At 37.8% G+C, this 25,730-nt stretch overlaps 1 protein-coding gene across 1 annotated transcript in view; it reads left to right on the top strand.

Annotated features, from left to right (window-relative positions):
* Nucleotides 1–25,730, top strand: part of KLHL31 (kelch like family member 31) — a 121,311-nt gene that overhangs the window by 38,231 nt on the left and 57,350 nt on the right. Inside the window, exon 5 of the mRNA XM_039853314.1 lies at nt 6,134–6,246. The gene's annotated coding sequence lies outside the window, so the exon portion shown is untranslated. The remainder of the gene's footprint in view (nt 1–6,133; nt 6,247–25,730) is intronic.

Raw genomic sequence — 25,730 nt, forward strand, 5'->3', positions numbered from 1 at the left:
ATCTTATCAGTATGAGGCATTTCCAAGTCAGGGACTATTCATTCAGAAACCACAGAGGAGCAGGTTTTTGTTCTGCTTCTTGCTACACTTTTCAATCAGAATTTCTTCTCTAGCTCCCACTCCTTTCTCGGCATTTTCCTCTTTTTTCTTAATGTATATTTTATATATTAAATACAGCATTCACATATCAGTTTTTTGGTTCAGGCGCATCCTAAAAAGCAGCAAAGTTTTTAATTTCCTGTTTAAAAAAAAAATCATATTATTCATATAAGAAACATGTGCAAACAAATTCCTTTTTTAATCAGATAAAAGGGGTGAGGCTTACCAAAGATTGTGACACCCACTTCTCCTTCAGTTAATCATTTCTTCTATTTTCCTGTCTAGCCTGTATGTTTCTCTACAGTGAGTCCAATATGAAATAGCTCCTATCTTCATGTTCTTTCACCTGATATTTCAAGAAGTCTGAAGTGGGAAGGCAAGCTGCACAAAGCTGACACTTGTCTGAGTTTAATTTAGCAAGGTCTTCCAGAAATGCTACAGCCAGTCACTAAATCATCCTCCTCTCCCGCCTTTTGATGTGGTAGCAGATTAGGAATGAGCAGAGGCAAATATGCTACAGTGAAAGAGCACTGAATTGACACTGGGGCACAGAATTTGCTGAACCACTTATTAGCTAGCTGTGTGACTAACTTACTTAACCTCCTGGGTGCTCCTTTTCTCATGTTTAAAATGTCACTGACAAATCATGCCTCATGAAATCAACAATAAATGAGATCAATGGATTCAAAAAACATTTGAATACCTGTGTGCAAGACACCATGCTAAGTACTTGGATATAGATTTGAGCAAGATAAAATCCCTGTCCTCAAATGGAACAGAATCTAGTAGGAAAGTCAAGTATGTAAATAGGCATATCTAGTATTATAGAAGTATATTCCACAGTGGTTCACTAGATAGGAGATTATATCAGATACACACAGGGTGTGTTTCAAGTTACACACAGCCACCCATAGTGGGGAGGGTGCTACACTCTCAATAATTCTCACTTCTTTAAAACTGCTACCACACATTTATCAAAAGAAGCCATGTAATTTAAGTCAACTCCCTGACATTTTCAGGTAGGGAAACTCCCATAAAACCCTTTTCCCATCCCAGCAGCGCAGAACCTCTGCTCTATACAATATCTTTGTGCAAAGTAAATCATAACCTAACCTTCAACTTCCACTTGCTTACTGATGACTCTAAATCCTGTACATTCAGTCCAGATTACTCTTCTGAGCTCCAAAACAACTGTCTACTGCTGGATACTTATCTTTTGGATGATTCACAGGTTCCTCATTTGCAATAAAAGCAACACTGAAGTCAGAGCCCTCTCCCTTCTGCTGGTAGACCTATTCCTGCTAAATTCCCCCACTGTACCAAAGGACACACAGTTTGCCCACACTAACTACCTTGAAGTCATCCTAGACTCCTCCCACGCTTTGTGCCTTTTTTTGGTCAGCCACCAAATACTATAAGTGCCATCTGAAATATACAATATATATCCCCAACTCTCTATTCCCACTGCCCTGATCCTAGTTAAAACCTATAATAATCTGTAATCATTTTTTGCTAGACTATCACAATGACCGTCTTGTCTACTTTAAAATGTTATAATGTTTCTTTCCTACAGGTAAATGATGATGACATCCCCAACTAAACTTCTTTGAATGGTTTTCCCCCTCTCCTCTTAACCCCAGCACCCAGAACTATGTCTTACTCTTCTTGCTGCTATAGCAGTTCTGGGCTTCGGGGAGGGACTGGTGTATGCTATGCAAGGAAGACATACAAGTAAAGAATTATAGAAGAGATCATCCTGCAGTGTTGTAATTTATATTCTGATTTGTAAAGCAATGGAAAAATCAAACAGCATAAAGGTTATTCAGTGATCACTTACTGAATACTTGTGATATGTCAGGTAACAAGCCAGTTGCTTAGCTGTAATGATTAAATTACACAGTTCCTGCACCTGAGTTGGGAAAACTACAAGGTAATGAGCTTTGTGCCATTATATACCTATAAAGTACTGCCAGAGCAAGGAGCTTGAGTTACGACTTGAAGGTTGAGGAGGAATTTACCAGGCAATAGTAGGTTTCATGGGGAGATGAGGAAGCCAGAAGTTACAGTAAGAGGAAGCATGATGTTTGAGAAATAGCAAGCAGTTCATTGCTGCAGGAGTATGAGGTTCTCATGGGAGGATGATCAAGGGAGCCTGAGAGTGAAAAGATAGGATGAAGCATTTATTTATTTACTCATTCACATGTTCATCGACAAATACTTATCTAATATCCTTTCCAGAGTTTCCTTTTAGTTTTAGCAGCCCCAGAGAGCTATGCCTGCATGATGGCTTAAGTCAAGACCTCGAAAGTCCCTTATGAATAAATAAAGATTCTAAGTGAAGTCTCCATTGGTCTATTGCTTCCCCTTTCCCAATCTCTACTCTCAGTCCCCATAACATGTCTTTAAACCCTTAAATATTTCTATCTAGTATTATATCCATAGATTAGAAATGGCATCACTTAAATGAATTAGAATATATGAATAAATGAATAAGAAAGAAAATAAACACATTTAAAGAGAAAAAAAAATGGTTTCAACAGTCACACAGCAACCTCTTTGCTATTATAAATATTTAGGACAAAGGCACATGGTTTGAGTCAACTCTCTGCCTCATTCAGTGTGCAGTTTCCATATTTTAAACTATCAGTGTTCTAAACTACCAGTGTTCAATCATTACTCCTATACTGACAGTCTTTTATGCATGTGAATTTCTCCCTATTAAATAAGCTTCTCTTTTGGAAGAATTCTTATGGCAATGACTATAATTACAACCCAAGGCTGAGCTGGAAAATACATTGATGTGACAGCTTTTGTGATAGGAAGGATGGAGAAAGAATGAAAGCTTATAATTTTCTTTGAGCTTTCTTAAAGTCTGACAATAGCCCTGCCCTTATGATGTAAATACGCAGTAACCTGGAGATTCAGGAAAGAATAAACGACAGACACCCCTCCAAGTCACTGCTACATGGACGACCAGTCAACACGCGAGAAAGCCTCAGCACAGTTCTGAATTCTCTATGGCTTCTTTAAAAGGCATAGTCTGGAACAGTAGTTCCCAACATTTTGGGATATGAGGGCCTCTTTTCAATGTCAAAACTTTTCATTCTTCATGGGAGATGACTTGTTCTTTTTGAATACATCATTTGAGGAAATACATGATAACAAGCAACTGTACATGTGTTATTACTTTGAAATTTTTTTGTTTCATTAATCACGATAACATTTATGGATACCTGAAAAGTATGATTTATTCAATCGACCAGCAAAGTTTGGCCCTTATGTATTTGATGATGTTTGCAACTGCCTATTAATCTGTGATTTCCTCCTTCCCCTTACTGCCCCTATTTCAAGGTCATTGTATTCATTGTATTCATTGTGCTCATTGTATTCATTTATTTGTTTATTTGTTTGTTTCTTTTCATTAAAAAAATATATTAGGAGCCTACTATACACTGAGCATCATGCCAGGGCTTTTAGATACAAAGTCAACAAACACCTGGTATCTGCCTTCAAGGAATTTAAATCCAATTGGGGAAACAGATGTATAAATCTTTAACAGTACAACAGGTACAAAGGGGGATGTGGCCAGTTCTGCTGAGGGAGAGTAGTTAGAAAAGCTATCATGTAGGAGGTGTATCAGTCAGCTATTGCCACAATAATGCTATGCAACAAATTGCTCAAAGACATAGTGACCTAAAACAATGATTCCTACGCTCATGGTCTTCAAGATGATGGCCAATTCTCTGGGCCGTACTTTAAACAAGGGTTCGAGCTCCAGGCTCTATGCCGCAGATTGGGTTTAGGTTTCCTCTACATGGCTTTCATCCTCCTTATATCAGAGTATGTTCTCATAGTGGGTCAATAAAGAGCCAGAGAGCCCAACTGTGCAAAAATTGTTCAAGCTATTGGCATGGCTGCATTCCTTCTGGAGATTCCAGAGAGAATATATTGCCTTACCTTTGCCAGCTTCTAGAGGCCAACTGCATTCCTTTGGTTTGTGGTTCCTTCTTCCATCTTCAAAGCCAGCAGTGGAACATCTTCAAAACTTTCTCTGACTCTGAACTTCTGCCTCCCTCTTCCATGTTTAAAGGACCCTTGTGTTTATGTTGGGCTCACCCAGATAAAGCAGGCTGATCTATTTTAAGAATAGGTGGTTAGAAACCTTAATTCCATCTGCAACCTTAATTCCTCTTTGCCATGAAACATTGGATGTGAACATCTTGAGAGGCCATTAGTCTCCCTACCATGTGGTTCTTGGGTTGGCCATAGGGGAAGGCAGAATGAGCAATGTCTCATATTAGTATAATGCTTTATGACATACCAAACACTTTCATTTTTTATGCTCTCACTTTTGAATCAGTAGAATAGTAATCAGAGAATCATTTTATAAGTGAATAAATTAAAGCCCAGATATGTTAAATAGCAACATAGCTTACTAATTACTTTCTGCTTTTTTAATTTCCTCAGAATACTCCAAATGTACCTATTGCAATTATTTGTTACACGTATGCCTTACCACCTCAAGGAAGGCATAGAGTTGTTTTATGTTCTGTGTGCCTTAGCAGATAAAGAAAGTGAAAGAAAATAACATTTATTAGACATTCTTTGTGTCCATAATGTGCCAGGGACTCTACATGTGATTTGTAATTCCTCCCTCCCCTACTTAGAGATAAGTAAATGTGGGCCCAAGGTCGCACAGCTCATAGCAAGAGCAAGGCTAGAATTCACACCAAGATCTGCCTGACTCAAAGCCAGTGCTCTTTGCCTGCTTCCTATAGGCCAGAGATTCCTCAGCTGAGTTTTCAAGAAGCAATGTAAGCTATATGGATTTAAAACCAAGGCTTATAGAAACAAGGAGTAGTTATAATACCATGATTTCTGTTTGTTTCTAAATGACTTATGACTTTTCTAATGGAGAAAATGCCCAACTCTGGTCTTAGCACACATACAGCAAGCAGTGTGTGGCCTTGGCCAATTCATTGCCTCTCCGAGCTAGTTTCTTTTATGATGAGGAGACTGGTGTAGGCGACATGTTTTCCTTCCATGATTTTAGACTTGTCGCTATTTACAGAGATTAGTACCATGAGAGCTGGTACTAATAGATTTTCCCTGTTCAGAAGGGAGCAGCTTTTTTCATTATCTCTACTAAGTCTTTGGAAAATTCCAGTTTTAAGACAGAACTTTGAAATGAAAAGCACATGATTCATACATTTGTCCAAACCATAAAATATATAACATCAAGAGCAAACCCTAATCTAAACTATAAACTTTGGGTGATTATGACGTGTCAATGTAGGTTCATCAGTTGTAACAGATGTACTACTCTAGTGGGTGGTGTTGATAATGGGGGCAGGGGAGGGTTATTAAGGTGTTGGGGCAGGGGATATATGGGATATCTCCATACCTTCCTCTCAATTTTGCTATGGACCTAAAGCCTAAATTAAGGTTTAAGTTAGCCTAAATTAAGTTTAAGTGTCTAAAGCTACATATATTCTGGCCAAATAAACTATGACACTTAAAACTGTATCAAGTTTTCAAAGAGGTAGTGAATTTCCTTGAATTGTTTTCATTGGCTTTTTAAATTAAAAAAAAAAAAACACGAAATAATTCAATCATTTTTAAAAAGGGAAATTGACATGGCATCCATGTACCTAATACCTAAATTTAACAAATATTTATTTTTTATAAAAATAAAACATTACAGATAAAATCAAAGTTCCCTAATCTCATATTCTCACACTTCCCAGAGGAAAATTACTATCCTGAAGTTGGTATGTAATCTCCCAGTACTTAATATCCATAAGACCTTTATATAATGTCATTTTGAGTATTTTAGAAATTTCATAAGTGGCATCATACAACAAATATTTTTTTGACAATTTTTTTTTCACTCAATGTTTTGGTTTTAGGATTTAGCCATGTTAATATCCATAAATCTAGTTCATTCATTTCAATTACTGTGTTGTAGTTTGTTGTATGACTATGATGTTATTTTCCCTATGAGCAAATTAAATTTTTTTTATTTTTATAATAGTGTTGCAGTGAACATTCTTCTTTAAATGCATCTCTTTGTTCCTGTGGGCTAAAGTTACCTATGGCAGTGCTCCTCAAATTGTGGACAGTCGACTATTACCAGTTCGTGACTAAGTAAGTACAGAAATTGAGAATAAGCATTTAGAAATTTTCAAAGCAATTCAACTGAGTTCTCTTATGTCTATTGAATCTAATAATTAAAAAATTACTTGGGCTTTTATTTTATATATCTGTTTTAAAATTTCATTTGCTTTATTAATTTTTATTGTATTTTACAAAAATATTGATTCTCGATGGGTTGGAACTTTAAACAAAACCTTTTTCATTATAGATAGTTTGAAAATCTCTTTATAGTTTCTACCTAGAAGTGGCATCGCTGGCTTAATGATTAGGTACAGCTTTAGCTCCAGAAGGTATTAACAAATTACACTCCAGAATGGCCTAATCAATTCCCAATCTCATCTTTAGCATATGAAAGTTTCTTTTCTCCCATTGCTGCATTATCAGTCTTTGAAATCTTTGCCAGTATAATAGCTGTGAAATATTTCATTTTAATTACCATTTATCTGATTAATAGTGGTTAGTTAGGTTCCCTTTTGTGTGACTTTAACAAGGTCTATTTTCTCAATTTGTATTGTGGGAAAAATAGGTCTTTAACAATCTAGCTATAAGAGGTAAAGTATTATAACAAGTATAACTGGTTTTGATGAGAAAAAGCCTAAGAATATCTAGTTTTGACTTGATGATGGACAGGAAAAGCTAGTTGTAGCAAACTAATGCGTAGGCAGTTAGTTACTTCAGTGTATAAATGTCTTTCCTAGTATTTAGGTTTTTAGACAATCATTCACTCATCGCCATTACAACACTTCAGTAGAACAGTTTTCACAGAGAATTCTGTGCCTGTCATCCTGTTCTGATCTTCAGGAATTTTCTAATGCTAATGATCAAAGACACAGAGTGAAGCTGAGAGCACCTCTGTGAGCTCCGTTATATTCTGGAGCTGTAGTCTGACCCCTCATTCATTCAGCCTTTGGGGCTGGGTGAAAGAACAACTCAGAAAAAGGTGTATGGAGGTGAACACAATTTACCAGGTAAAACCTTCCAATTCACCCTGCAGTCAGCCTAATTTTTAAAAATGCAAATCACAACCTATGCTTCCACACTGAAAACCTCTTATTATCTTTACACAGCATGAAAAATCTGCATTACTGGGCATGGACCTGTTCTTTCTGCTCCATCTCACCTTCCCTTACTCCAGCCCACCAACATGAAAGTTCTTTCAGAGCCTCAATTTATGACAGACTGCTTCACACTTTCATTCCTGGGCTCGAGGAATCCATATTCCCAGAATACTTTCTTCCCCCTGCTTCATCTGGTAAATATTTCCTCCTCACTCGTAACTCAGCTAAGAAGCTTCTCCCAGGGAGAACAGATTATTCCCCTCTGTGCGCTCTACTAAATTAAAAAATTTAAATATTTCCTCTTTTACAAAATCAACTTTTGTTCAAGGCGCATAGCTCTGAGAATTATTACAAAAAGAACAACTGTTGTAATCATTACCTCGGTCAAGAAATAGAACATTGCTGTTCTTCTCCCCAGCAACTAATTTTGCCTTTTTTTTATACTTTATATATATGAAATCATACAAAAGTGTGCACTTTTTGCATCTGACTTCTTTTGCTTACTATTATATTTGTGAGATTTATCCATGTTGTTGTATATAGCAGTTCATTAATTTTCTTTGCTGTATTGTATCTCATTTATGACCACATTACATGTTTGTTTTTTTCTTAAGTGTTGATGGCTATTAGAGTTGTTTCTACTTTGGGGCATTAAAAATAATGCTGCTACAAATATTCATATACATGTCTTTTGGTGCACATGTGTATGCGTTTCTGGTGGACAAAAGTAGAATTGCTGAATCCTAAGGTATGTTACATGTTTAACTTTAATAGTAGTAGATACTGACACACAGTTTTCCAAAGTGATTGTACAAATTTTGCTCCTAATTAGTTTAGTTATCCTGTTTTCTGAAGTCTCATTGATTTTTTAAAATTTTTTTGTAAATTTATGTAGTCCAATCTATCATTATTTCCCAGACAACCCACAAAATCATAAGAAATAAATTGACATTTTAAGCCACTTAGTTTTGAGAGTTTGTTGCAGAGCAACAGATGAGTGAAGCAGAAAAGTGGAGAGAGATTTATCTAAGAAAGTTGACTTATCATTTGATACATCAGACATCTCACAAAATGTTTTAAAGAATTGTGTCAGCGTAGGCAGAGACATTTGAAAATGAAAAGCAGTTTCTGGGTCATTAAACTTCTATGGGTAAGAAAGTTTCTCAGCTGCAGACATGGGTAATTTCTAATTAAAAGGCAAGATGACTCAGTGGGCTCTCCAGAGGGTGAAGCGAAAAGCGATGGAGAACTAATCCATGGAGCCAGGTTGGCACACATGTGCCCAGTGGATTTGGAATGGCTCCGGGTCGTTGGCTGCTCCGTGACTCCTATTCATACTCCTCTTTGAATGTGTCTATTTTGGTCATATCTCCTTATCTTATGAATGTGTGTTGAGTGTGTGTTTCTGTGTGTTAGGAGTTGGGTGGGGTGGAGATAACTTGTCTTTTTAATCCACAATCTGCACAATTCGGCATCTGTACCTAAGGAACCACACCCAAAGAGTTGTACTTGAAGGAAAATAACTGAGGGGCCCCACTGAATTTGAATATAATTTAGATGACAAGATACTGGACTTTGAACTGATGCCATAATGGGATATGGCTTTAGCGCTCCGGAGGGAGGGCAGTATATTTTACCTGTGAGGGTTGTGAATCCTTGAAGACCAGAAAATATGCTGTAGTAGCTAGTCTCTAAAGATGGCTCCCAGTGAACCACTCCTTCCCAGTATTAGTTAGTCGATCCCATTCCATACTAAATCCAGATTAACTCTGTGACTTGCTTTTACTATTAGAATATGGTAGAAGAGACATCATGCCAGTTCTGGGCAAAAGTCTTAATGAGGCCAGGCAGCTTTCATTTGTGCACTTTTGGGATCTTTGAGCTGCCATCTAAGAAGTTCAGATACTCTGCTGGACGGACCATTTAGAAAGGCCATGTGGAGAGAGAAAGACCCTGGATTACATGAAAAAAGAGAAGCCCAGTCATCCTAGCTGAGCCCCACCAAGGTTTCGGACAGTGAGCGAAGCCACCTGTCTGAAAATCCCAGCTGCCATCTATCTAACTGTAGCTGCATGAGAAACCAGAGTGAGACCAGTAGAACTTCCCAGTTGATACCCAGTCACCCCTTAGTATCGTGAGCAGTGATGGAGTCGTTGCTGATATAAGCCACTACTTTTTGGTGTGGTAACTAAACAACATTTTTATTATTTTATTATTATATTTATATTTATTGTAAACATTAATCTATTTCGTGAACATGCTATAGATTATAGATTTGGGCTGCATCCAAAGTTATGTGTCATATTTTCAATATATTCAATTAAAAAATACTTATGTGATTTTTGGTTTGATCCACTGGGTTATTTAGTTATGTATTATAAATTTCTAAAATTGTGGGGGCTTTGTTATTTATTAGTAGCTTAATCACATTGTGGTCAGAGAACATACTCTGCCTTATTTCAGTTTTTGATGTTTGTTAAGTCTCCGTTTACGGCCAAGTATATGGTCAAATATTTTGTGGTTGAAAAAAAAATGTATAGCCTATGGTTTTGGGGTACACTTTTTATTATGTATATATCAGTTACATCAAATCTGTTAATCATGTTCAAATCATAGTTTTACAATTTTCTGCTCATTCTATTTATATCCTTTAATGAAAGAGATGTGTAAAATCTCCCATTATGATTATGAATTTGTCTGTTTCACCTTTTTGTTATGAAAATGTTATTTTATGTATTTCGAGGCTATATTATTAGGTTCACACAAAATTAGAATTGTTTTATCTTTCTGTTAGATTATCCTCTTTGATTCTTTATTTTGAATAGATCTACTAGAGGATTCTGTTCATTAATTCATATTTATTCTATGCATATATAGATATATATATGCATATATATATATATATATGTGTGTTCCATTTTCAGTTATATTCTCCTTTTGAGTCTTACTCACTTTCATATGTCTTTTATATATATATATTTGTTCCATTTTCAGTTATATTCTCCTTTTGAGTCTTACTCACTTTCACATGTCTTTTTCCCTGCCAGCCTAGGGGGAATATTCTGTCTCTACTTTCATTGGCCATTATGGCCAGTTTTGGTTACAGGCGATATTGAAAAACTGTAGCAGTAAGATTTCACAGAATCATTACACTAGGCAAGCCTGAGAGTTGTGTAAGGAGAACTCCATGGAAAGTCACTAGGATTCACCTAGAGATCTGCATGGGGAACAGAGAAGAGCATAGTATAGTCACATAAACAAAGGCATGGAGCTGGGAAGGTGAGAACGTCTCTAGACACTTCACAGTGAGTCCCGGGTTCAGGTAAGAAAATGGTAGGTGGCAGGCGATTAGGTTAGAAAAAGAAATTAAATCACAAAATAAAGGGCTAAGAGGACTAGGAAAAGGATTTTGGACATTGCATCACGCCTTCTCTTCCAAGATTCTTGACTTCCCTCTTTGCTAGAATATGATTCTCAAGGGCATACCCTGAAAGATGTCCTGCACACAATGGGCAAGCAACATTCCATTTGTTGGTGATTAGCACTCAGGCCCTGGGTGAGATAGTCTGGGTTTAAATCCTGCCTTATTCTCTCCTGACTTTGTGACCTTCAGCAAGGAATTTAACTTCTCTACACCTCCATTTCCTCTTCTGGAAAGAGCTAATAGAGGTACCAGGCTCACTGGGTAGTTGTGAAGATTAAACGAGAGATTACATCTAAAGCTTTTGGCATATACTTGTCACATAATAAACATTAGCTATTATCAATTTAGAAAATTCCTAGTTTCTATAATATTTCCCCATTATTCAAAATTCAAAATTCTGTGCTAGGGGAGAAACTTTTAAGCAACAATGTAAGAAGAGAGCTTTTACCAGCCAACCCAGCCTACTAATTATACCCCTCCCACTGTTCTCCCCCATTTCTTTGTGACAGGTATTGTCTCTGTTTCCAAAACTTTTGTCTAATTAAGTGACAATGTAGCAATGGACACTGGGGTTTTGATCTGTCTACAGGACACCCAAAACTTAATGAATAAGAAAAGGGTGATTGAGGGACCTTTTATTCAGATCATTACTTTACTTCTAAGATCTGTTTTTCCTTTTAAATATTTTTCCCCTCCCAAAGCTTAGCTGTGAAAAGGATGGTTAGGAATCAGGTATATATGATTCCGTAACAGTTTATTTTTCCTAACTCATGTATTTTACGGACAACTACCATGAAACTGAGTACATTGCCATCAAGGGGTGGAAATAAAGAGACTTAACTGGAGCAAGTAAAACAAAACCTGAAATGCAATATAGGCACATCAGAAAGCTTTTCAGTTCCTGGTTTGTGTTCTAACTTGTCTTAAACTGTGTATTGAAAGGAGTTTGACAGGATGGGCAGAATCGTGACGGCACTGATGTAACACTGTTACTGAGAAAAGTCACTTGACAAATGCTAATATTGCAGAGATAGTCTGTATTTGTGGCTCTGATACTAAGATTAAATTAAGACTGTGCCCTGGGAAAACATAACTAACTATACTAGGATGCTTCTCCAACTGAATGTTTTTCATATCAAAGCTTAATGTTTTCAACACTCACCTCTAGGTCTATTTTCAGTTGCTATATAAAGGGTTAATGAAAATAACTCCATCTAATATGATTAATGTCTCAGAAATACATCCCTTCCGAGAATTTATAGAAGACCCTGACTTTCTATAGAAAGGCCCTCAAAAAATAAAGAAATGAAATTGTACCAAGTATAAGAAAATTGAAATTTTAATTTTGATATTGTCATCGATAATGAATCTTGGTCAATGAATGTTTATTTTAAAAAGAAAACTCATGCCCAGCAGACTTTCTACTAATGGTAGGAAATTGCATAGCTATTTAAAACATTGAATTAATGCAAATTAAGGTGTAAATGTTGATGTTCATTTAGTACAGAGATGGACTGCACATTTTACCCTTACTCATTTCTTAATAATATTTTCTGTTGAGACATCATGGACAGATTAGTCCTTTTTTTAGACTCAATTTTCAAATCATTGTAAAAGAAGGGAAATAATACTACTTACCTCTCATGCGGTTATTATGGAATAAAGTGAAATCAAGTAAAGAGTAATTTTAAAACTATTAAGAGTATACAGTTATTAGGCAGTAATATTATAAGAGAAGAAAGATTCAACAAAATTCCAGTTTTTTCTTTTAATGCTATCATATAAATACACATATACACATATATGTGCAAATATTAGTTCTTGCTCTTAAAGAAGAGCTGTATAAATCTATACATCATAGAAGTATATGGGAATTTTACAATTAAAGCTAAAGATTTTTCTATCAACATATCAAGCATTATCTTTGTTTTCTAAAACCATGCTAACAAATTTTATATTTATTATACCACAACATAATTAATGGTTATTAGAGTGAACACAGACAGAATTATATTAAAAATAACAGGTGCAAAAACAATAGAGTCATTAATTGCAGAGGCTCTGAGGATTTGGAGCAAGAGGTCCTAAATACTCCAAAAGCAGGTGTTCCAGGTAGTCTTATGGCTCATGTGGGCACTTAGAATTATTTGATATGGTAGATGACAGCTTGCTCAAAGGACACGCTGAACAGGACAGCTGGCAAAGGATTAGGGGTATGAGAAAAGCTGAGGATTAGAGAAGAGAAAAGGTGTAATCAGAGCCCCAACTGGGGCCAACTCTGGCAAAGTGGGTTTCTGCGTTCCTGGGACCCTCCGTGTCTGCTCTGGTTTCTCGCTGGAGTTCCCCATTTCGTCGGCCAGCCCAATTACCGACTGTCTTTATGCAGAGAGCTCTTCCGCAGCTCTTCTCAAAGCTGGCTCTTTCTCATTGTTTAGGGTCTGCTTAATTGTTACTTCTTCATGAAAGCTAATACTTCCTAGGCTCTCTATTTTTATTTCTTGCAGCCTTTATCACCATTTGGAACCGTTACTTATTTCTTTACTGTTCATTGTGTCCTGTTGCTGCCCACCAGAAGGTGAGCTTTATGAGGAGAAACTGCATTCTCAGCAGTTTTTTGGGCACAGTAAACATACATGGAATAACTGAATGAATGAATGAATGACTACAGTAATCTTCAAGGCCCCTTTCAGGTGTACAATTTTCTGTTTGATTCTCTCCTCCCTCAAAAGGCATTTGTTTTATTCTCTATTCACTCAAGTCCCTGCTCTCAGTTTTTGAGGTAGTAGTATATAAACCATAGCTAATTCTTTTTAACATGTTGACCAGCTAATATGGCCACCTTTCCCCATAACAAAATGATTTCACCCAGTTAAAATTTCTTCGTGATCTATTTCTTAGAGTATAAAGGGATGCGCATATCTAACACAGAAAATTTTAAAAGTCTTAGAAATATTGGATGAATTATACCAATTTTAAAAGTCTTAGAAATATTGGATGAATTATACCAAATTTACTTTTAAATGCATAGCTGAGTTTACAAGAAAGTATGGGAAATGTTCAGAAGCTAACACTGAAAAGGAAACTGAAAACCAGATCAGCACAGAGGAGGTAAGCAGGTGGTTGTCTTGGAGAGGAAGCAGGAGACAGGAAGAGGGTGTCCATCCCGCTATCCCAGAGCTTGGCGTGTAAATAAACACATGGAGACAGGAGATGAGGCCTGGCTCCGCACAGAGATGGGAGTTGGAATGGGGCTCGAAGAACTCTATTTTCAGTTACTGAGATGTCCTTAAATGAATCCATCAACTGATTGTAAGATGACAGGAAGTTTGTTTACTTCGGTCTGGGTTCTGAGGGAGGAAAAAGAAAGTCTCTTCTGAGAATGCACAATCAAGACCTGCCCTCACATCAGTTTGGGGCTCGCACTTGTGGTTTAAGAAGTCCCAGTCTGAGTAATTCATGTAAAATCTGATCCCAGTTTTTTACCTCTGGCTATTTGACAGAGGCAAATGTAAAACCTTGCTGAAGGACCACACATCTAATCCAGGCCTCACAAGATCTTCACAGATAAAGGCTCACTGGATGTAAATATTCAATCTAAAATAATAAAACACATAAGCTGCAGGGAGCAGAGTCAGCAGATGCCTCAAACAAGATGCCTAAGAATTCAAGACATAAATTGATTTAAAAAAAAAAGGGGGGGGATAAAATTGCAAAAATGACAAAAAGTAAACAAATACGATACAGAGAAATGAAAAATGCATTCATCGAAATTAAAAACTCAATAGACAGATTAGAAAGAGCTAAGTGAGCAGTAGCAAACTGGAAGATAGATCTGAGCAGAAATCACAGAGAGGTTAAGAGATGAAAAATGAAAAGATTGATGAAGAGACATTGAGGATAAGATGAAAAGATATCTAATAGGAGTTCCAGAAGGAAAATATATTTAAAAAGTAAAGAAGAAGCAATATTGGGAGATATAATGACTAAGACTTTTCCAAAATTTGTAAAACACGTAAGTCATCAGATTCAGAAAGTTCAAAAATTCCGATCAGGATAAATAAAATTAAATCTGTTCTTAAACACACTGTAATGAAACAGAATATCAAAGACAAAGGTCTTACCAAGCAAAAGTCAGAGAGAAAAGTCAGGTTACATAAAATGAATAAGTAATATGTTGATGTAAAAATTCTCAGAGTGTGAAGAAAAGGGAACCCTTGTGCGCTATCAGTGGGAATGTCAATTGGTGCAGCCACAATGGTAAACAGTATGGAGAGTCCTCAAAAACTTAAAAATAGAACTACCATATGATCCAGCAATTCTACTTCTGGGTATTTATTCAAAGAAAATGAAAACACTAATTCAAAAAGATCTATGTCACCCATGTTCATAGCAGCATTATTTATAATAGCCAGTGGAAACAATGAAAGTGTTCATTAATGGATGAATGGACTTAAAAATGTCATATATATATATATATATATATATATATATATATATATATATATGTCATATATATGTGTGTATGACATATATATCATATATATGTGTATGACATATATATACATACACATATATATACATATATATACACACATATACAATGGAATATTATTCACTATATATAAAAAAGGAAATCTTGCCATTTGAGACAACATGGATGGACCTTGAGAGCATTATGCCAAGTGAAATAAGTCAGACAGAGAAAAACAATTACTGTATGATCTCACTTATATGTAGAACCTAAAAAAAAAACAAAAACAAATAACAAAAAACTGAACTCATAAATACAGAGAACATATTGGTGGTTGCCAGAGGCAGGGGTGGAGGGATGTAGAATGGGTGAAGGTGGTCAAAATTATAAAATAAATTATAAAATAAATAAGTCCTGAGGATGTAATGTACAGCATGGAGACTATAATTAATAATACTGTATTGTGTATTTGAAAGTTGCTAAGAGAGTAAATCTTAGAAGTTCTCATCAGAAAAAAAATTTTGTAACTTTGCATGTTGATAGATATTAACTAGACTTCTTGTGGTGATCATTTTGCAATGTATAGAAATATTTCAATCATTATGTTGTATACCAAAAACTAAAATGTCAATTGTATCTCAATTTAAAATAAATAAATAAACAAACAAATAAATACATACATACATTCTCAGTAACAACACTGTCAGAAGACAATGTATTAATATCTTCAAGGTGCTGAGAGAAGATAATCATCAACCTAAAATTCTACATCCCACTAAACTTTCATTAAAATAATAATAGTAATTGAGAGCACACTCCTAACAGACCCTGCTACTTCACGGAGAACAAAATTGAACTCAGAAGGAAGGTGTAAGATGCAAAAAGATATAGTAAGCAAAGAAATTACTTAGATAATTCTAAATAGGCCTTGATTATATAAAACAACATAATAATGATTGATTTATGGTTATAAAAATAGGATGGAATCAAAACAAAATGGAAGAGATCACAGAATATTCTAAAGTCTATTATTTGGGAGATAGAGATATTTGTTAACTTAAGACTTCGAAAGTCACATATGCATGATTGAATATCACCATCAATAGAAATGAAATGTATAATTTTCAAACCAATAAGGTGCTCTGAAAAATCTTGTGTGTCTGGTTCAGGTGACAGAGTGTTATACAGCACAAGAGCTGAAATTCTGTTTTGTGAAGGTCTTCCTGTCCTCCAAACAGACTTAAAAGATCTTTCCTCTCTGTTCTTGAGTGTCATGGACAAACCTCCTTTAGAGCAAATCGAAATGGCCTGTTTCTTCAGCTGATTTCCTATGTCTTCCTCACAATTCTATCCCAGTGCCTGGCACAGAGCAGGCACTCTCACTTTTGTAGAATGAATGGACACACCTTGCTCAAAGTCACACAGCTACCAAGAGGCAAATAAGAATGAGAATCCAGATCTTTGCATCCCTAGGCTTATTTCTTAATTTAAACCAATCCAAAAAAAAAAAAAATGTGTCTGAAACAAATGTTGAGTCCTGTGAAAACAAACTGTTTGATTAAAGCAGTAAGAAATCCCTGTGAGATCAGAAAGCAAATTTAGAGAAATGTCACAACTGGTAGCTATTGTCAATCTCCTGTTTAAAGAAAATCTACTTTGCAGGTTATACTGGTGGTGGAGAGGAGTCCTAGGACAGGTTGTTAGAGTGACTGACTTCAGGGAGAATATAACTTTATCCTCTACAGTAGCATGATCTCAGGGGACAGAGAGGGTCCCTGCCCACCAGCTTGTCACTGCTGGGAATTAAGACCCCTTGGTAAAAATGCAGTGTGCCTCAGCACCTTACTGATAATCAACTAAAGAGGTGGAAGGTGGAAAGGATGAGAACTAGCTGAGAATTTTCTCTTTGAAGGTTCTGCACTGAATAAGCAAGAAAGGAAAAGGAACCAAAAGGAAGAGAGAGAAAGAGGGTCAAGAAGCTAACAAGTGGGGGTGGCTCCATAGTGTACTGTTTAGCACGTCTGCTTTACATGCAAAAGTTCCTGGGTTCCCACCCCAGGTGGAGCCACCGCCCATACCCCAGTTGCACCAGGCCCCGGGTGCACGCCAGGAGTGTGTGGGAGGAGACGCCCCACCTTCAGAGATCCAGTTCTTAAGGAGAAATGGCAACATCCGTAAGTCAGGAGTGGAAGTGCGTGTGTGTAGTGGCGGGGGGGCGGAGGGTGGGGATGGTGGTGGGAGGAATTAAAGAGGAGAAAAAAAAAGAAGCTAAAAAGTGAAGGAAGATAGCAAGTACCTGTTTCACGATTTCACTCAGGGCCAACTCTGTTCAGAATTTTAGCCTCAATAACCCACATATTAAAATAGAAAATAATCACGTCTGACCTTCGCCTATCTCACAACAAGATTAAAGGGTGGGCAGGAAATGGAAGATCTCTTGAGATTCTTTGACAGGCAGCAGCGTTAAGAGAGAATCTCCCAAACTCAAAGCTAGATTATCCGTGTGGTATCTTTTCCAACCCCTTCTTACCAGTCACGACCTACAAGAAGCAGATAGAGAAGGGAAATGATTCCAAAGTCATCTTTGCTTCAAGAGAACAATAACGAAAGGCAGTAAAAGGAAGTAAGGAATGAGAAGTGGGGACTCTGGTCAAGGGGATAAGGGAGGTGCTGAGGATGGCAGCTGTAATGTGGGTTTGCCCCAAACTTTCTGATTAACTATGGAGGTCAGAGTCATGCTATATCCAGATATATGCCTTTGGCAAAAAATTAAGTTCTTAAATACAGCCTATTCTCTCCACTTAGACAATTCTTTGTCTCCTCAACCTGCCTACACGTAAAGAAACATCAGAAAGGAAACATACTCTGCTAGAGAGATTTAAAGGGGTATATGTGTGCGTGTGTGTGTGTTTAATATGTTATCAAGAATGAACTAAGGATGTTAATTCATAAAAAATTAATTTAAAAAAAAAAAAGAATAGACGAAGTAACTTGGGCAGCAGGAATATGTAGTGTTTCTGCCATACTGGAGTGACTAAGGTTAATTTTCTACTCCTATTCCAGGCTTCAACTTTGAGGTACAAGGTAAAGTTCTCTTTTTTCATTAATTAATGTCTTCTGACACTTTTTCACAGGGTTATGGAGTTTTACCAGAAAGGGACTTCATAAATGTCATAACATTTTAACCTCCTTGGGCCTGGGACAGAGTGGAACCCCAAAGGTTCCCAAGGAGATTTTTTTTTTCACAATTAGCATTTCAGTCAAGGCGGTAACTGCTAAAAACCCATAATGTGGAACCAGAGTTCCCCGGCAGCCAGTCCTGACTCTAGCTCTCTGGGGCTCGGAAGAAGTCTATTGTGATCTAGCGCTGAAAATACAGCTACCTCAGCAACGAATGAACAGGACAAACAGAGACTCATGGACATAGACAATGGACTAGTGGTTACCGGAGGGGAGGAGAGAGGGGGAGGGGGGAAAATTTTTAAAATTAAAAATAAATAAATAAATAAAATGTTCTAAATAAATAAATAGATAGATAGTTTTTTTTTTTCTAAAGAAAGAAAATAGAGCTTCTCTTTAAGCTTTGCTACTGATACTTGTTCAAAGTGTATAGTCTAATACTTTTATCTGTGAACACTTACTTACCTATTTCCAGGGGCCTCTCTGTATACATTAGTTGGCAAAAGGGTTTGAGGTGAGAAGAAGCCAGTTAACAGTTACACATTTCATCAGACTGGATTAGGGTATGGATTTGCCCAAGTGGCCTATGGGATTGTTACCAAAAAAGCCCCTTGCAAAATGTTACTGTGGAGGTGCTTTAACGTCTTCGTTGACAATAATGAATCAACCACCGGGTTAATTAGAGCTCAGACTTGCAACCTATTCTCAGCTCATAGAATAAAGACTGTTTTCCTCTGTCCTAATTACAAGATGTTCTTAAACATCATCATTTTGTAAAAGAAACTGTGACGACAAATTGCTTCATGAATTATCAGGATTCAAAATTGTACCTGCAGTTTGGAGAAAGTGTTTGCAACTTGCCAATAAAATGCAGTCCCAAGGACCCGGTGCTGTTTACAGGTGGTGGGCATACTCTCTTTGCAGATGCTACGTTTCTTCCCCATCTGTTCCTCATCTTCTGCATAGGCCCTGTCTAAAAAAAAAAAAAGGTCAGATCAGAATCACAATGTCTATTTCCCTTCTCAACATATTTTATGTGGTTAGTTCCATAAAGCTGTTGGTTTCAGTGATATTCTGGATTTTTTTCCCCAAAGCCCCAGCAACAGTTTTCTACTGTCATGACTGAATTAAAAATCCAATGAACAAAAAAATTACCACACTACCACCACTATCAACAACAAAACTCAGAAACAAAGTAACTTTCTTTAACTTGATGAGGCTTGATAAATACTTCAGACACATGGCAGGTCAGTTGTATTGGGGTACATTAGATTATCATCATAGAATTTTATTTGAATATTTACTCTAAGGGACTGTAATACCTGGAGCCTTGCCAAGCCTGATATGCACAGGTGCCCCTATACTATAGGAGGAAATATCTGGGGTGCAGAAGAAAGAAAACATTTGGAGTGGCCTTTGAGATGCTGCTGGGACCCCAATACTTACACTGGTGAGGACGCTGTGCTTTAACCCGCTAACTCCCTTCCGGGGAGATCCTTCTAGTGAATATGACTACAGACCCTTGACGAAAGAATCACAAACCTCTCATAGAAAAATAGCAAAAGGAGGCTGAGCTAACAACTGGTTGTGTAATACACAGGTTATTGTACAGGCTGGCGTTCCAATACCGTTCTAGAGAGCTTTTACGTGGTAATAATTTCCAGATATTATTTGAAGGTGTGCTGGAGCATGGCCACCACTAGAGGGCGGAGCAGACCACTCCAGTTTTCAAGGGCTTTCTCTGGAGGAGAAGTTCAAAGAAAGTTATAAGGAACAAAGAGCTAAATGCTGGGCAGACTTTTATACTTCCATGTCCCTCCAACCCTTGACTTCATCTCACTGTGTGCCTGGAGTGCTGCATGCTAACACAGGGGTTCTCCATCCTGGCTACACCTTCGGATCACTTGGGAAGCTTCTGAAACACACAAATGTCCAGCACCACCATCATGCCTTCATTCTGATTTAATTTTTGAGGATTCTCTAAATTATTCTAGTGTGAAATCAGGGTGGAGTCCTACTGAGTTATACACTGATGATACTTCATAAGGATATGGGTATCATCACTGTCTTCTCTTGAGTACCAGGCATGAATTGAAACTTCTGTGTAATTTTTACTTACATCTTCATGCTTGGAGTGGTTTGTAGGTAAAATCTGTCATCCCAAAGAAAATAATATTAAAATAAAAATGCACAGGCTAGAGAATGCTTCAAAATATTTCTTATTACTGTTCTCATGAGTAACATTTCAATCTCTAGAACTCCCCTCCAGCTGGGCATCTGACAGTTCTTCCCTTTGGTCTGTCTTGTGTCCTCCCTTCGGGATGCTCTGTGTATTGCTCTGCCCTTCCCTGGGGGTCCCAGCCTCAACTCCAAACAGCAGAGTGAGAAGCTCCAGCCTCTGAAGCACCCTCTTGGCTTCATCTTGGACTTCTGGTGGCAAGCCCTACTATGCTTTCTTATGAAATGCGTGTGGTAACAGTTAGCAATTTTGAATCTTAGAGCATCTACGAGACTGACAAATCTTTCTTTTGCTACCATTTACCTCCTTTCATTATTATGCTAACATATTACTCAATTTTGTCATGTTACTTTGTCTTTCAAATAATTTTTCCCTGTGATGGCTAATAGTATGTGTCAACTTGACTGGGTCATGGGATGCACAGATAATATGGTTAAACATTGTTTCTGGGTGTCTGTGAGGATGTTTTTAGAAGAAAAAAGCATTTGAGTTGGTGAACTGAGTAAAACAGATTGTCCTACCCATGTGGGTGGACATTATCCAGCCCACTGAGAACCTGAACAGAGCAAAAAAGGCAGAGACAATTAGCGTTCTCTCTCTCTCTCTCTCTCTCTCTCTCTCTCTCTCTCTCTCTCTCTCTCTCTTTCTCTCCTTACCCGGTCCCTCTTTCTCCCTCCTTCTCCCTGACTGACTAATATCTTTTTCATCAGGAGAGACTGCGAGAAGAAGGTAGAGAAAGATACAGGTGATGGTGAAGAGGGGGAATGTGGCCCTGCCACATCTCTCTGACAGCTGGCAATCCTTCCTCCAGTGAGCTGAATGACAAAGGGGATGGATCCCATAATTGTTACTGCCGAAGTGGCATATTTCGTGCAGCAGGATGTCCTACATTTCTTAGGCATTTTGACTTAAACTAGTGTCCAAGACAGCTTCTGTCCATTAAAGTTGATCCTCTCCTGGCAAGAAAGCTGCATCAAGCAAGAACTCTAGCAGGAACTCTTTTACTAAGAAATAGCAAAAGATTTCATCGTTGGCAGCCTCTTGTGGCTGAGGAAGGCAGAGGAGCCGCTGTTCTAGCACCTTTATGCCACTAGAGGGCAGGGCAAAGCAGCATTACCTGCACAGGATGCCTGGAGCTCTGGTGTTTCAGCAGATGTAGCAGTCAGTCCCCTGGTTGCTCCTAATCTAACAGGCACAGAATAAAGTATCCAGCAAGGAAGGTTCCTTTGGAATTTTACCAGAAGAGTAGAAACTAAAGGTCAAAGGTGACTTTTGCTTTGAATCCTTCGAATAATGAATTTTCCTGCAGTGAACATGCCAGTAAGGAAAGAAGGGAATTTTGAGGTCGTTTGTAAAAGTAGCTTACCTCAGTGGAGACGTGGCACATGTCCACTTTAGAGATATAAAGTTAGCTGCTCAGGGGCTACTCTGGCCCTTCTAGGTCCCATGAAACATTCTCAATAATTCCTCATAGTTGCCCCAATTTCATGCAGCAAACTATAAGGGAACCATAGAGACAGGAGTTTGTTCCACATGAGAACTAACCTATCCTTTTTTGTTGTTGTTTTTTCTTAGAACTAACCCATCCTTTATTGAACATTTATCCCCGAGCACAGAGCTTTGTAAGAGAGAATCAAAAGCAAGAAATGTGGGTTCTTATTGTCATAGAGTTTCCACAGAGTCCTGGAGAGGCTGGAAAGCGTTTCAGGAAGGGTCCCAACAGGAAACAGGTTGCATGCCCAAGTTAGGTTAATTCCAGGAGGGTTTATTTACTAACATGTGTGAAAGGTGTAGGGGACCCAGAAGAGATAATACAGAAAGTAACACAGAGCTTTAGCAACAGGGCACTCTTCATTTTGTACAGTTCTGTACAGATAAATTCGTAAGTGTGTTAAGTGGATGGGGAGATCATGGTCCATGTTTTGGTTTGTTTTTATACCTTCTTGGATTGAAACATCAAATTAATATTCATTATTTTAAACATGATCTTTTAGAAGTTGCTCTTGAAGTTGCCTTTTCGGTAGACATCTTAATAAAGGTAAGGGGGGTAAAAAAGATTTGATGACTAATAGATCTCTCTATCTCAGGCTTCTGATTAAAAGTGTCATTTAAAGAAATAATTCTTCCTATCACTCTCCATTTGAAAATGTACCGAATGCTCCCAGAGCACCCCAAACAAAGATCTTTGTCCTTGAGCCAAACCCATATATATTTGAAGGCTGAGTCATCTTGCTTTGAGGAATGATTGATTATAGTACTTCAACACTGAGAAACAATAAGACCATGGCGTGTTCTCATGAATAAGGTACTTTTCCGCCTTTTGTACATGCAAAAGGAAGAGAGACTTTTTGATCCTATTTTCTTAAAAGTTGCTTTGTAGTTTTAGAAAGGTATTTCACATGAATACTTAACTCTAACTAATTTAAATTGGAATTTAGAATACTTAAAGATAGTCCTTCAGATAAGACAAATATGTTTTTCTGAATAAAAAAAATGCAAAACTCTCAAGTTCAGTAATGGCACATTTCACTAAGCCACACCAGAAAATAAGTTTCATGTGTATATAGTCTTATTGTATATGTTGAATACTTTGATAGTTAATCTGAATATTAAGTTTCAAGCCTTATCAGTCAAAGAGAATAATTCTTAAGAACCGTTCCTTGAGTAGGAGGTAGAGGTCAGATGTTGGGTGGTAAAACAAACAAAAAACAAAGACAAACTCTAACACATGTCCGCTACACTTCCCAAGAAAGGGACATTTTATCTAAGCCCTACAGCAGCGGTTCCCAACCTTTTTGGTACCGGGGCTCAGTGTTCCTATGGGAATCTAATGCCTGATGATCTGAGGTGGAGCTGAGGCGATGATGCTGGTGCTGTGGAGTGGCTGCAAATTCAGATGAAGCTTCTCTCGCTCACCCCGCTGTCCACCTCCTGCTGTGCGGCCTGGTTCCTAAACAGGTCATGCACCGGTACTGGTCCGTGGCCTGAGGGTTGGGGACCCCTACCCTACAGGATGAGAAGCTGCTGACCAGGTGAAGGAGCAGGGGAGTGAGAAGTGATTTAGGCTGAGGGAATGTCATGTCTGAAGTCCCCAGCCAGGAGGGAATATAGCAGTTATAAAAGAAAACCATGGAGCACAGATTGCTGAAGGGACAGTGGCTCCTGAAGAAGACTCTAAGGCATGGCATTGTAGGCCGCGCGAAATATTTTGGCCTCTATGCAGAAACTGACAGAGAACCATTGAGAGGTTTTCAGTGTGTGGGAGAAGGTTCTAAATGTATAGTAAAAGAGTTGGTGGCTTAATTTTGTTACTTTGAAAGTAATCCCCTTTCCACTGTAGCTACTTTGTTAATGGATATTTGTATTATGACATGTTTGGCCTTCCCCAGTTGTGGAAAACTCTCAGCTGTCATCTTTTCAGGGCTTTCCCCTTTCCCATATTAACTTTCTCCTCTTCATCAAGAACTCTAATGAGTCAGATGTACTCACTCTGTCCTATTTGTCTCTTAACCTGTCTGACGGGTTTTCCACCAATCTTCTCTTCCCTCCGTGCTGCATTCTGGAAAATTTCTTTGGCATATTCTTCTAGTTCACTAATTTTTTCAGCCTGTAAGTTTCTTTTTTTTTCATATCTAGAATTTTTTTTACTTTTCTAAAAAAGTGTACATATTCATCCTTTTTGTAATCCTACTCACTGTTCTTATTTTCTAGCTTCTCCTTGAAATTTTCACCAAACTTTTTTTTTTGATAATTGTGGTCACACGCAGTTGTAAGGAATCATACAGAACAATCCCATGAATCCTTTACCCAGTTTCTTCTAATGGTGACATCTCTCAAAACTACAGTGCAGTGTCACACCAGGACCTTAATTTTTAAAAACATATTATATTGCTTTTTAATAAGCTGTGCCTGATAAGAGTAATAATAAAAGTCTTTTTAAGTCTTTTTTTTTACTGTCTCTTTGTTTCTGTTGGTTCTTGCTCACAGTGACTTGCTTCTTTATGTATTCCATGTCTATGACTATGAACTGTTTTTACGTGGAAATTTAAGTGGGAGGATTGATTTGGTCCTTGGATTGAAGCTGGATTCCACCAGAGAGGACTTGTCTTTACTTCAATCCAGCTCTTTTTTGGCGCTATCAACCCAAGTCTCCTTTACACTAAATTCTTGGCAGGAGGTATTTTGGGGTGACCCAGATAGTATGAATTTAGGTTGCAAAACCACATGAAGGCTGGCTTGTGGATGTTTAGAAAGGTAGTCTGCTGGAGTTGGTGGGAACCAGGTTCACATCTAGGTGGCCCTTTCACACGGGGTTACACAGGGCAATGAGCTCAGAAGAGCCCTTACTTGGCTTAATGCGCTGCTGTCAGCATCTTGAAATTCTTAGGAATTTTGAACAAAGAGCCCCACATTTTCATTTTGCAGTGGGACCCATGAATTATGTAGCTGGTTCTGGAAGGAGTGTGGTTCTTTAGGGATCCCAGCTTTGTAGGGTGATGTCTCCTATTTCATGGAGCTTCTTCTCTTGTACCCTGTAACTAGCAAATCCCTTAAAACTCAAAACTCACATTTACTTGTTTGATAAGAGCAGCTTCTGTGTACTTATCACTCTGCGTTTCTGTTGTATCTTTTGTCCCGAATATCTTGTACTTTCTTCCAGGTTATCGATGCTTTTAAAAAGATTGTTCAAAATATATGTATTTTCTTTTCAGTGGGAGATTCGATCCAGGTACTTAGTCTCAGATCCTGAGGGAGCAGAAGCCTGGGCAGTCTTCCAATGCTGACCCCATTTCTTCTTGGGACGGCCCTTCCGGGTGCACGTTTCCCTTCATAGGATCACCAGCCAGCCTCCTTCCAGATCACGCACCATCCATTCCTCCTCCCAAGTACACATCTGGACATTCCTAATTCAGTCTGCAGGGCCAGGGTCAACTATTTCTTCTTTTACACATTGTTAAGGCACAGACCCTACTCCCCTGACTCTTTCAGAGATTAGCTCTTTCGAGTCTCAGAAACCTTTTTTCTTTCAAAAGTTTCTGCTTTTCCAGATCCAAAGCTCTGTCTTTCAAAATCTCTGAGATTTTCGAAACGTGTTTAGAAATT

This window comes from Pteropus medius, unplaced genomic scaffold (genome assembly GCF_902729225.1).
Source record: "Pteropus medius unplaced genomic scaffold, Ma_sr-lr_union100, whole genome shotgun sequence".
Classification (NCBI taxonomy): Eukaryota; Metazoa; Chordata; class Mammalia; order Chiroptera; family Pteropodidae; genus Pteropus; species Pteropus medius.